Source organism: Macrotis lagotis, chromosome X (genome assembly GCF_037893015.1).
Source record: "Macrotis lagotis isolate mMagLag1 chromosome X, bilby.v1.9.chrom.fasta, whole genome shotgun sequence".
Lineage (NCBI taxonomy): Eukaryota > Metazoa > Chordata > Mammalia > Peramelemorphia > Peramelidae > Macrotis > Macrotis lagotis.
This window is the reverse complement of record NC_133666.1, coordinates 217700351-217713272: the sequence shown is the minus strand read 5'-3', so window position 1 is coordinate 217713272 and position 12922 is coordinate 217700351.

The following is a 12922-nucleotide window of genomic DNA, read 5'->3' as shown; positions in this document are numbered from 1 at the left end:
GTTGGGTATGTTCAAGGAAAATTATTAGTATCTCTGGTGCTTTCCACCTTTGATGTCCATCTGAGATATCTAATTCTTACCTGTCACTCCAAAAAGTTGTAGTATGTATAGCTTCAAGAAACATTGCATAGTATATCACAACCTGGTAAACCATTTTTGCAGATGGGCTAAATCAGGTTGAGGGTAACTGAGGGAGTCTCAAATTCATTGTTGAGTTGGGGGGCAGGGGTGTGTTTTCACTAAGCATGTGAAGTATTCTACTGGTGGGATGCGTGGTTGAGAATACTTCATAACAATGGCCATGAAGGCAGCTGAAGTAGGCACTATAGAGCTCTTAGATCTTGGTTAGACATTGAAGATGCCAAGGTCATCCACTGTATCTAGAAGCATCACCAGTTGTCTTGACTCTGTCTTGCCACTGGACCATGATGACTTTGGAAGGGAGAGCAAGGCTGACCACTTTGTGCAACTCTCCCTCACTTAAATCCAATTTTTGCATGAATCAAAAGACATCACCCATACCATTTTACCGTTCCTATTTCAAAGTGCTGTGGCAATAGGCAAGTGATGAAGCAGCAGGATACATAGGGAGCTGTAGTCACCACTCTACAAATAGGCAAGCCAGAACATAGGGTTGTCTTCTCACTGGAAGCAGCAATGGAATTTGGTGTCTGAGTAGTCTTTTAAGGCTTGCACTGCTCACCTTCTGATGTGAGGAAGGGGCTAAAAATAGTCTGCTTACCCAACTCTGGCTGATTACTACAGCAGGTTGAGGTCTTACCCTGTGGCTGAAACACAAAAAAATGTACAAAAATTTCTTCAAAGATTTTCTTTCTCCTTCCTTCCTTCCTTCCTTCCTTCCTTCCTTCCTTCCTTCCTTCCTTCCTTCCTTCCTTCCTTCCTTCCTTCCTTCCTTCCTTCCTTTCTTTCTTTCACAAAGCAGTGGGGTTAAGTGGCTTACCCAAGGCCACACAGCTAGGTAATTATTAAGTGTCTGAGGCTGGATTTGAACTCAGGTACTCCTGACTTCAGGGCCAGTGCGCTATCCACTGCACCACCTAGCGGCCCCCAAAGAAGGTTTTCTAAGTGAAACAAGGCTGGTAAATGAAGGTCAGCTTACTGAAGTAAGAGCTGGATACATGTATTTCTGGAGTGGCCACAGTGAAGGGGAATGAAGTGAAGCTAGGGTAGGTTTTACAATCAAAACTAATCTAGTCAACAAACTTGTATGGCCTTCAAAAGGAGTGAATGATAAGCTCATGACAATGTGATTGCCACTTGCAGGAAAATGTCATGCCACCATGCTCCCACTATGATGAACCCTGATGAAACCAAAGAAAACTTTATGAAGACCTGGAGATACTTATCATCAATGTACCAAAAGAGGACAAGTTTATAAATCTGGGTGACTTTAATGGTAGAGTAGGCTCAGTTTATCAAACGTGGCAGGGAGACATGGGAAAAAATGGAGTTGGAAATAACAACAGTAATGGTCACCTTCTACTGGAGACTTAGGTATCTCATGACCTCCTCATCACAAACAGTCTTTTGTTTATCAAAATGCAATAAAACTTCCTGGATGCACCCTCATAGCTAACATTGTCATATAATAGTCTATGTAATTGTAGGGAGGAAACAGACAGGATGATGAAGGTAATGTGTGGTGCGGAGTGCTGGACTGATCACAGACTCATCCTTTCCAAGCTAAATAGTCACATTCTACTGAAACCTTAAGGTAAAATGACAAACAGAAGAAAAAATGTCAGGAGATATGAGTACTTCTCTGAGGGGAACAGTTTGTTGATAACTTGGAGGGAAAGTTGAGCCAACACACAACTGGCAACAGTGGAACAGAAAAAGAATTGGCAGCTTTCAGAGATTTGGTGTACAATAGTGCATTTGCTCATTTGGGTCAGAACACTTGCACACATCAAGATTGATTTGATGAAAATGATGGGGAAATACAGAAGCTGCTAAATGAAAAAATGAGAACTTCACAGGATTTACCAGCAGGATAGTTCATCCATTTCTAAGAAGTCAGTATGATGGATTGAAGGCTATTTGTGGATCAAAAACATATGGTGCTTTGCAACTGCTTAGTACTGATGAATTCACATTAATGAAAGAGATATGATCCTAGAGAGATGGGTGAACATTTACAATGTTAACAGACCATCAATAATCAATACTAAAGTCATTGACTGTTTACCTTAAGTTGAAGTCAGTCAGTCCCTAGCTGAAGTTCCAACTGAAGAAGAGGTTTTAAAAGCCATTAGACTTCTTTCAAGTGCTGATTCTATTCCATCTGAGATCTACAAGGTCGGGGGTCATTGCTCATTGAAATTTTTCAGGTTATAGGGCATGAGGATGTGATCCCTCAGGAATTCAAGGATGCCTCCATTGTCTAACTCCATGAAGGTAAAGGGAATACAAATTATCCTGTGACAATCACAGCAGTGTTTCTCTTTTAGTCATTGAAAATAAAACTCTTGCCAAAATCCTTCTCAATAGGTTGATCCTTCACCTGGAAGTTGGTCACCTCCCTGAGAGCCAGTGTGGCTTCAGAAAGCATTGAGGAACAGTCAATATGGTGTTTGTTGCCCAACAACTCCAGGAACATGCCAGGAACAGAACAGAGGTCTGTATACAACATTTGTAGATCTGACCAAGGCTTTTGATACAGTCAGTTGTGACAGTTTATGGAAAATTATGTCAAAATTTGGTTGCTTGGAGAAGTTCATCAGTATTGTACATTAATTTCATGATGGCATCTATGCCCAGGTTCTAGATAGTAGATGATACTTTGGAGATTTCCCAGTCACCAATGGTGTGAAAGAAGGATGTATCCTCGCTCCCATACTTTTTAGCATGATATTTTCAGTCATGTTATCAAACACCTTCATTGAGGATGAACATGGCCTCGAGGCCAGCTACTGCACTGATGGCAAATTCTTGAACTTGAAAAGGCTACAAGCCAAGAGCAGAGTGGAGGGAGTGTTGGTACATGATCTTCTGTTTACATATGATTGTGCACTTAGTGCAGCCTCTAAAGCTGAAATGCAACAAATGCTACTTATGCATATTATGATCTAAAAATTAACACCAAGAAAACACAGGTGTTCCATCAACCAGCATACAACATTCATATGTAGAACCATTGATTCAGCAAATAGAGAAGTACTGAATACCATAGAGAAGTTCACTTACCTTGGCAGTGTCCTTTCCAGGGAGGTTCATATTGCTAATGAGTTTGACACATGTATTGCTAGAGATAGCTCTGTATTTGGGAGACTCCAAAAGAAAGTATAGGAGAGAAGAGTTATTAGACTGACTACTAATCTGAAGATCAACTGAATTCTTGTGCTGACTTCATTGCTATATGCCTATGAACCAGTGTCATGCCAGGATACTCAATCGCATCCACTTAAATTGACTTAGGAAGATTCTGAAGATCACCTGGAAGAAGAAGATACTAGATACTGAGGCCCTTTTTTGAATTAAACTGTTGAACACTCAAAGAAAACTACAGAGAACACAGCTATGATGGGTCACATGGTTAGAATGCTAAATATATGCTTGCCACTCACACAAAACAAGGGCTCACAAGGGTTTCAGAAGAAGCATTACTGGACACCCAGAAGGTCTCTCTTAAGAGCTTTAGAATTGATTGTGCATCATGGGGGACACTGGCACAGGACTATCTCTCCCTAGTTCGCCTCCACCCTCCATGTCATGCTCTCATCAGAGAAGGTGCTGCTCTCTATGAGCAAGGCAGAATTGAAGCAATTCAAAGGAAACACGAGATGCACAAATTCAGAGAATCTACCCTCAGGTGCTCACATGGACTATTTGTGCCCAACCTGTACTGGGTAGAGAATTTTGAGCTCATATTGGTCTGATCAACCACAGCTGTACACATTGTAATTTGACTCTTTAGGGATGTCATTTTGATTTTCAATAATGAAGGACAAGAATCAACCATTGCTTGTTGAGAAGGGGATGGCCTTAACAAGGAGATTTACCTGCCATTCCATGCTGGCTATCTTTCAGATCAAATCTCTAGTAACTTTGACTTATGTCCTATCTCCTTTTAATATCTAAGTCTTTTGACTTGTCTATAGCACCTCTTGTTTACTGCGTGAACTGGTAAGATTTTTTTTTTTTAGTTTTTGCAAGGCAATGGAGTTAAGTGGCTTACCCAAGACCACACAGCTAGGTAATTATTAAGTGTCTGAAGCTGAATTTGAACTCAGGTACTCCTGACTCCAGGGCCAGTGCTCTTATCCACTGTACCACCTAGTGACCCCTGAACTGGTAAGATTTTGATTGCAGGGAGAGTGAGAGAGGAAATGTTTAAACAAAAATAGTATCATTACACAATGGGGCAAGAGAGCCACAACAGAGAAGAGAGAGATATAATAGATTACTAGCTTAACTATTTTTCTTTTTGCTAGTCAAGCCATTCATGACTAGTCCAGGATGATAAGGTGGTGTGGGAGAATTCCAAGAGCCTTCTCCATTTACCATTATCCCTGTCTACATCAATCCTTCTCTCTTCATGTCTAGGTAAGCATTAACCAAAGGCTGAGAACCTGTACTTAGGTGAGAATAAAGTGGTAGTGGGAGATTACTCAACAACTTAACACAGACTAAGTAGATGTATGCCCAAGTGGTCTTGTACAATTTGAGAATGGAATGGAGTTGTGGGTGGAGAAAGGGAACATGCCCTTTTGGTTATCTGCATTTCTTCACAGTTTTATAGGTAGTCCTGTCACTTGTTTCCTTTTTCTGTCTTAGGGAACCTCAACCACAGGTAAAAAAGGGTCCCAATACTCCTGTGGCCTTTGGGGGGTAGAGGCTTAGAGAAATATCTTGTATGCCAAATGAAAGCCCCCTTCATACCTATGCTATAATGATCTAATGCTTTATCAAACTCTGGTGATAACCTTACATGAGATGAGGTGCCAACCAGATAGCTTTTGTAATAGTTAAGTCTCTATTGGACCTAGTAGATTAGTGGCACAGTAGCCCCAACCCTCCCCTGGTGTTCTTGGCTTCAGTGTCTGTCCATAGGACTGGAGCCTAGGTGGCTTGTGGGCAGAAGAAAATTATTCTAATTTGACTCTTTAGTGATGTCATTTTGATTTGATTGCTTGGAGAAGTTCATCAGTATTGTACATTAATTTCATGATGGCATATATGCCCAGGTTCTAGATAGTAGATGATGCTCTACATCTACCAAAACCATTGTGGTTTTGACTTCCTCAGACTATGGTGGTTGAAGATAGATTTGAGTATTCACAGGCCAATTACCCTCCCATCACCCATTTGGGGATGGGGTTAATATGCTCTCCAAGGCCCACTTGTCTACCCAGGTTTGGGCACTGGGAGATTGCTTCAAAACCTTTCAGACTTTGAACTACACCCATTTGGTTTTTTTCAATGACATTAGCTTAAACCATTAAATTCTTATAGACAGATCAATTAAAAAAAGATTTAAAAGTTATATAATGGCAATCTAGCTTTTATGCAGATACATTGAGCTTGTTCAGATAGCATCTCTACATGTAGAGAGGACTCTGAGGAGATGGTTTCTGGGAGAATCATGAGGGTGTGTAAGGGAAGTGCTTTGGGAAACTGGGGACATGCATGCAACTAGTTCTAGTTGGCTAATTAAGCGATTGGGAGGAGGCCTTTCTACTTTCTAGCTAGAAGAGTTGGCATCTTCAAAAAAAAAAAAACTCTTGAGTCAGTTTCAGTCCGGTCTGGGAGAGCCCAGCAACTCTTTCAAGTTATTTAGTGAGAGACTAAGCAGTAAGGGAAAGAGGTCCTTAATGCCTTCTTCCTACTCTGAGGCCTGTGGTCTCCCAAAACAGGTCTAGGTTTTGGTCCTTTTTTCATTTTTGGTTGAGGGAGTAGAGTCTCCAAACCTTCAGTCTGGGAGAATGAATCTGAGAAGTGGAAACCAGGAGAGATTTTTGCAGCTAATTTAGCATTGTTACTGGAGGAGCAAGGAATGATCTTCAGTCTTTGGGAGTACCTTCCAAAGGCATGCCAGTGAATACTCAAATGAGGATTTACCTGGAAATCATGCCTCCTTTAGATGTGAACTTGATGGGACCAGAGCAATATAAGGAACTCAGCTAAATTTGAGCTTACTCCCTCAGAGAAATATAGTGGTGTAAGGGAGTAGTGTAAGTTTAGAGTTAAAACAGTAGTATAAAGGAGTATAAGTGGTATAATCCTTGATTTATTGGGCAACTATTTGTATGTTTGTATATATTATATTTTTATAAAAGCCAGTTGAGGGTAAGTAGTTAATTTACTAGGGTGTTAGTCACTGCCCCTCCCAATCGAGGGAGGTCAGAAACAATTGGTCTAGGTTTGTAATAGAAATAGAGAAGATTCTTGCTCTGGGGTCCTACCACTCTACCCTTCAATTTCCCCTCCCACCCCTCACCCCCCCAGGTTGCTCCTCTGGAACTCTGAAGGAGATGCTGCAGGTGGGACCCGGACAGAATGGGATCAAAGAAACTATGTTAACTTTTGTCAGAGAATCTATACTATTTACTCTCCCAACTGTGCTTCTGGTTCTTCAGACTTTGCTGCCACCAACTTGTAGTTATCACTCCACCCCTTTTCAATGCCATTTTACGTATTGTTTTTCTATTAGAGTGCAAGCTCACTGAAATCTAAGTTTGTCTTTGTTTTTTGCTTTTATTTGTATCTTTGATGTATAGCACTTGGAGGATGACTTGCATTATTTCCAGTAGGCTTGGAATATAGCCCAAATAGAAATCAGTACTTGCTCATTTTTTTCTAAATAAGTATAGTTACAATCTATACACAAATGGATAAAAGTAATTTAGTCACAGTTTATATTTTTTGGAGAGTTCATATTATTATAGTTTTTAAAATAAAAAAGTATCAGTTTCATCTGAGGGTGTATTTGAAAAGAGCTGGATTTATGAAAACAGGATGGAATGAAAGGGCCATAAGTATAAGATGTATGCAGGAATAATTTGTAGAAAAATTGATATAGTAGTGCCTCTCATCAAGAATGCTGTTGTTTGCCCTTATCAAATGATAGTTTAAAAGAAAGATTTTTAAATTCAATTTTCAGCAAACATAAGACTTCTAAAGTACTTGGGACCTAGTTATCTGTGACTCTCAATGTTTGAATTTAATTGAGTTGAATGTATTGGCTCACCAAATGATTTTATCTCTAAGTATGTGTGTTTTGGAGGTAGGGGTGAGGGGGTACAGTAAGAGGACTCTGAAAAGATCAGTGACAGAAAACAAGAAGTGCTATGTCATGATATTGGCTTTTGGGTCATGACACAGTCACTAAATGAGAACTTCTTGGTTCTAGTGTTATGGTTGTAGATTTTTGTGAGAATCACACTTACAAGTCCATTGATTTCCTACTCCCCAGTCTTGGAGTTATTCAGGACAATAGTTATTCCTTCTCTTCCAGTCATACTTCCCTCTTGTTTTTTTATATAAAGTAAAACCTTAGTAATTTGGACTTGATAGCTAGTATAGTTGACTGAGGGAAGTCTGAATTATTGAATACTAAAAAAAACTATGATGCTTAATTCTCTGGTAATAGTATTTTAAAATTGAAATCTGAAATAAATCATTAGAATTCCTTTGTAATTTCTCACTATACACTTATAAACAATGTAGCCTTAAAAAGCATTTTAATCTTAATTAGGTTAAATGACTCATGTAGAACCTTGCTTATAATATTAATTTGTTTAGCAAACATTTTCTTCAAAAGTCCAAGATAAATTTCAACCCCGCCCAGGGAAAACAAATTTTTTTGCAAGGCAATGACTTGGCCAGGGTCATACAGCTAGGTAATTATTAAGTGTCTGAGGTCAAATTTGAACTCAGGTCCTCCTGACTCTAGGGCTTGTGCTCTATCTACTGTGCCACCTAGCCTCCCTCAGGAAAAACTATTTCAAAATAATTGGTTCTGAAGGGATGAAATGGTACTGTATTTGCAAAAATGTTACAGTATGTATTATATAGATCCAGTGGCTCTGGGGGAAAAGAGAGAAGGAATAGAAATACAAAATACTTTCTGTTGTTAAGTTAAAACAGAAATGACACACCTTCCCTGTGTCTAGTCATATAGTAATGGTACTGATAACTTAGTTGGCACTGATTAATTGAGGCAATGGGAACTACTTTTGGTTTCCCTAACTCTTTTCCTTCCCCCACATCCTTTTGTGCCTCTTCAGGGACCTAATACATATTGGCTGGTTGGTTCTTGTCCTATGTTATTGAAGAAAACCAAAATGACATCACTATGTTTGAGACAAATTACAGTATCCTACTGTGGCTGATCAGACCAGTATGAACTCGGAATGCTGTACCACAGGTTGGCACAAATAGTCCATGTGAACATCTGGGGTTGGTACTCTAAACTTATCAATGTCACATTTCCTTTGAACTGCTTCAATTCTGCCTTCCCAATAGAGTGTAGCATCTTCACTGATGAGGGCGCATCATGCTTGATGGTCCTGTGCCAGTGCCTCCCATGCTGTATAATCAATTCTAAAGTTACACTTTTTATGATGATATTGGAATACTTGGCAGTTTAGCTGGAGAAAGGACCTTAGTGTCTGGTTTCTTCTCTTGCCAGGTATCTTCAGAATCTTCCCAAGACAATTTAAATGGAAGTAATTCAGTTTTCTGACATAGTTCTGGTAGACTGTCCAGGTTTCACAGGCATATAGCAATGAGGTCAGCACAATGGCTCTGAAGACTTTAAGTTTGGTAGTAAATCTAATAATCTCTTTTTTCCCCCATAATTTCTTTTGGAGCCTCCCGAATACTGAGCTACCTCTGGCAATTGACCTCATTGTCAATGTGTACCTCCTTGGAAAGGACCTGACAAGGTAAGTAAACTTGTTGACAGTTCTCAAAACTTCTCTATTTGCTGTAATCAATGGTTCCTATGTTTGGTGCTGACTACTGGAACACCTGTGTTTTCTTGGTTTTAATTGTTAGACCAAAATGAACATCTCAGTTTCAGCAACTGCATTGAGACCACACTCATCTGCAAACAGAAGATCATGCACCAACACTCCCTCCTCTCTGTTCTTGGCTTGTTGTCTTTGCAAGTTGAAGAATTTGCCATCAGTGCAGTAATTGACCTTGAGGCCATGTTCATCCTCAATGAAGGTGTTTGATAAGATGACTGAAAATATGCTAAAAAAGTGTGGGAGCAAGGACACATCCTTGTTTCGCTTCATTTGTGACTGGAAAATCTCCAGAGCATCATCTACTATCTAGAACCTGGGCAAATATGCCATCATGAAATTAATATACAATACTGATGAATTTCTCCAAGCAACCAAATTTTGACATAATTTTCCATAAATTGTCACAACTGACAGTATCAAAAGCCTTGGTTAGATCTACAAATGTTTATAGACCTCTGTTTCTGGCATTTTTCCTGGAGTTGTTGGGCAGCAAACACCATACTGACTGTTCCTCAACCCTTTCTGAAACCACACTGGCTCTCAGGGAGGTGACCAACTTCCAGGTGAAGGATAAGACTATTGGGAAGGACTCTGGCAAGAATCTTACCAGCAATGACTAAAAGAGAAATACACCTATGATTGTCACAGAACAATCTATTCCCTTTACCTTTATAGGTATCCTTGAATACTTGGGGGATAACCTCTTTGTGCTATTTGCTATTTGACCTGGAAAATTTCAGTCAGTTTTTGGATGAACAATGGAACCCCCACCTTGGAGATCAAAGTTGGGATAGAATCATTACCAGGTGCTTTGCCACTTGAAAGGAGCCTAATGGCATTCAAAACCTCTTCTTCAATTGGAACTTCAATTAGGGACTGATTGACTTCAACCTGAAGTAAATGGTCAATGTCTACTCAATGATTGATGATGCTCTGTTAAGAACACTATGGAAGTGTTCAACCCATCCCTCTAGGTTCATGTCCCTATCTTTAATCAATGTGGATCCATCAGCACTGAGTAGCTGAATTGCTCTATATGTCTTTGGCCCATAAATAGCCTTCAGGGCATCATAAAAGCATTTTGATTTGTTACTATCTGCATAAAATTGAATTTCATCTGCCTTCTTACTGAACCAAGAGTCCTGCATCTCTCTAAACTTCACTTGTACTTTTAAAAAAATTATTTATATAAGGCAATGTGGTTAAGTAACTTTCCCAAGGTCACACATCCAGGCAATTTATTTAGTGTCAGGCCAGATTTTGAACTTAGGTTCTCCTGACTCCAGGGCTGGTGCTCTATCCACTATACCACCTAGCTCCCCACTGTGTACTTTATTTTTGATGGAATAAAATTCTGCCTTCTTAGAAATGGATGAACTATCCTGCTGATAAACCCTGTGGAGTTCTCCTTTTTTCATTTAACAGCTTCTGTATTTCCCTATCATTTTCATCATACCAGTTTTGTTGTTTATGAGTGTTCTGACTCAGATGAGCAAATGCAATGCTGTATACCAGATCTCTGAAAGTTGCCCACTTCTTTTCTACTCCATTGTTGACATCTCAGTTTTCCCTCCAAGTTAGCAAATAAGATGGAATGCAGATTCATATTTTCATATATTTTGTCTTTCTCATCTTACTCTGATTATGGAAATATTCTTCTTTTTGATGTTTAAATTCAGAACAAAGTATAAAAATGAAAAAAAAAACACTCTGTGTTAACTTTATTGGAAACATCATACTATTTTATTAGTGAGTGGTATTGAGAGGGAAAAGGTGGTACATTTTAGGATGGGAAGGATATGGCCAGTGTGGCTAAATAGCGACATTTTTTTTTCTTTTTCCTATATTAGAATATTAGCATTGCATTATCCTATAGCTCCTTTCAAATGCTCAAATACATTTACTTTTCTAGTTTTCTCTTTTATTAGTGAATGGCAGTGGGAGAGAAAAGGTGGTGAATCTCAATTTGGGGAGGATATGGTCAGTTTGGCTATATATTTAAGAGGGAAGTATAAAAAATGTTGATTCTTATGCCACATTCCTCCACTCTTGCAAATAGTAGATGTTTAATAAATATCTGTTGAGTTGAATGCATCTTTTAACATACCAGGCCTTTGAGAAAAAGATAGGTAGGAAAATATTCAATAAGAAGATATAGAGATTACTGGACACAAGAGCACTGAAAGAATAAATAAATATCTTTAGTTGTTATAAAGAATTGGCATGATGAAGGTGACTGATTAATTATTATAGGCCTATTAATATTTGATATTTCAAAAGACAGAAAAGGAGCATACCTGTATCCTCTGATGCCTTTTCAGGAGGGACCCAAATTTCTTCAATTGTATGTAGAAAGACTAGGGTACAGTCCCTCCCAAGCAGATAAAGTGAGGTGTAGGAACTCAGAAAGGAATGAGTTATTGCCGCAATTAAGGAGACATGACAGGTGAACTTTTGGAGGAAGAAGACTGAAGCTACCTCAATAAGGTTATCAGTGTCTCACCCAGGGCTCTCTGTAGGAACATATAGAGGCAAGGTGAGATCCACCCTCAAGATAGCATTATTAAAATGGTCCATAAATTGCAGTTAAAAAGTTGAGTGGGTTGGAAGGAGAGAATACAAGATAGTCAGTAGAAACCACTTTGTTACTTGAATGATTTTCCCTGAAAGTCTCTGAATTCTTTGGGTCATATGTGCCCCTGAGATATCTGGTGTATTAAATTGTGGTAGAAACTGTTTGAGATCTTAGGAAAGACTGTTGAGAAGTAATGATATCCTCACTATATCAACAATAGTTGCATCCTTGACAACATCTTATGAATTCTCGTCTATTCTTTTGCATGTGTCCATATCTTGGAACCCTGACATTATTCTGAAAAATCACTGTAGCATATAATTATTGTAAGTAAAAAGGAACAAAATACTAATGTTAATGGAAAAGCAATTAAAACATCACACCATTATGTCTTCTATTTAATACTTCTATCTTGGATAACACTGTCATTTAATTGGCAAAGGTGAATACATTTGAAAACTTTCTTTGTGTTCATGGGTGGGTATAGAAGGATCATGTAACTCCTTTTCAGCAGTTGCCAAGGTGACTGGGGAAGAAATATTTTTTTATTCACTTTATGATTCTGTTATATTCAGGAGTGAATCTGAAAAAGTAATGACAGATGGCTATAGCTGAATAACTAATGGTTCTGCTATTGTTGAGTTACCCTACATGTAATGCTTTTGGATGTAATACATATATTCCATGTTGACTCTGAACCTTATATGACTTAGGTCCCAAATGTCATAACAGGAATGCATCTTAGTCCAGCTCCATAATTATTGTGGATAGAATAAACAATTCAGGGAAGCATATAGAATGTGGATCACAGGATGCAAAAGGAAGAAGTAACCTTAGAGATTGCATAATTTAGCAGAGAAGGAAACAAATCCAGAGAGGTTAATTGATTTGCCTAAGATCCCAAGGTAAAGGAAAACAGCTATTAAAAGTTTCTCCCTAGGCCCAGCCTCAGGCTTTGACATTACCTGGATTATGGCTAAGAAAAGCTATTTTCCTGAAGGGGTGTGTGTGTGTGTGTGTGTGTGTGTGTGTGTGTGCACGCGTGTGTATTCCCCCCACCCCCGAAATGGTCTGTTTCTCTATGCTGCACTTCACATGTTTTTCTTTGTACTGTTAGTTCTCACATGAAAATAAAGATGGTTACTGCACATCTTACTATGTCGTCCTTGTGATATTTAAAGTATTTACTGATTCCCTTCTCAAGTTAGTGGTAGTTGTGAATTGGGTCTCAGAATATGATGATTTCAAGCAATAATCTTTAGAGAATTTTGCTTACAAATTAACTTTCCCTTTGAGGGCATTGATACCCTTTCCCCTGTTAAATCAACTAACTTTGAACTAAGTCTTTATT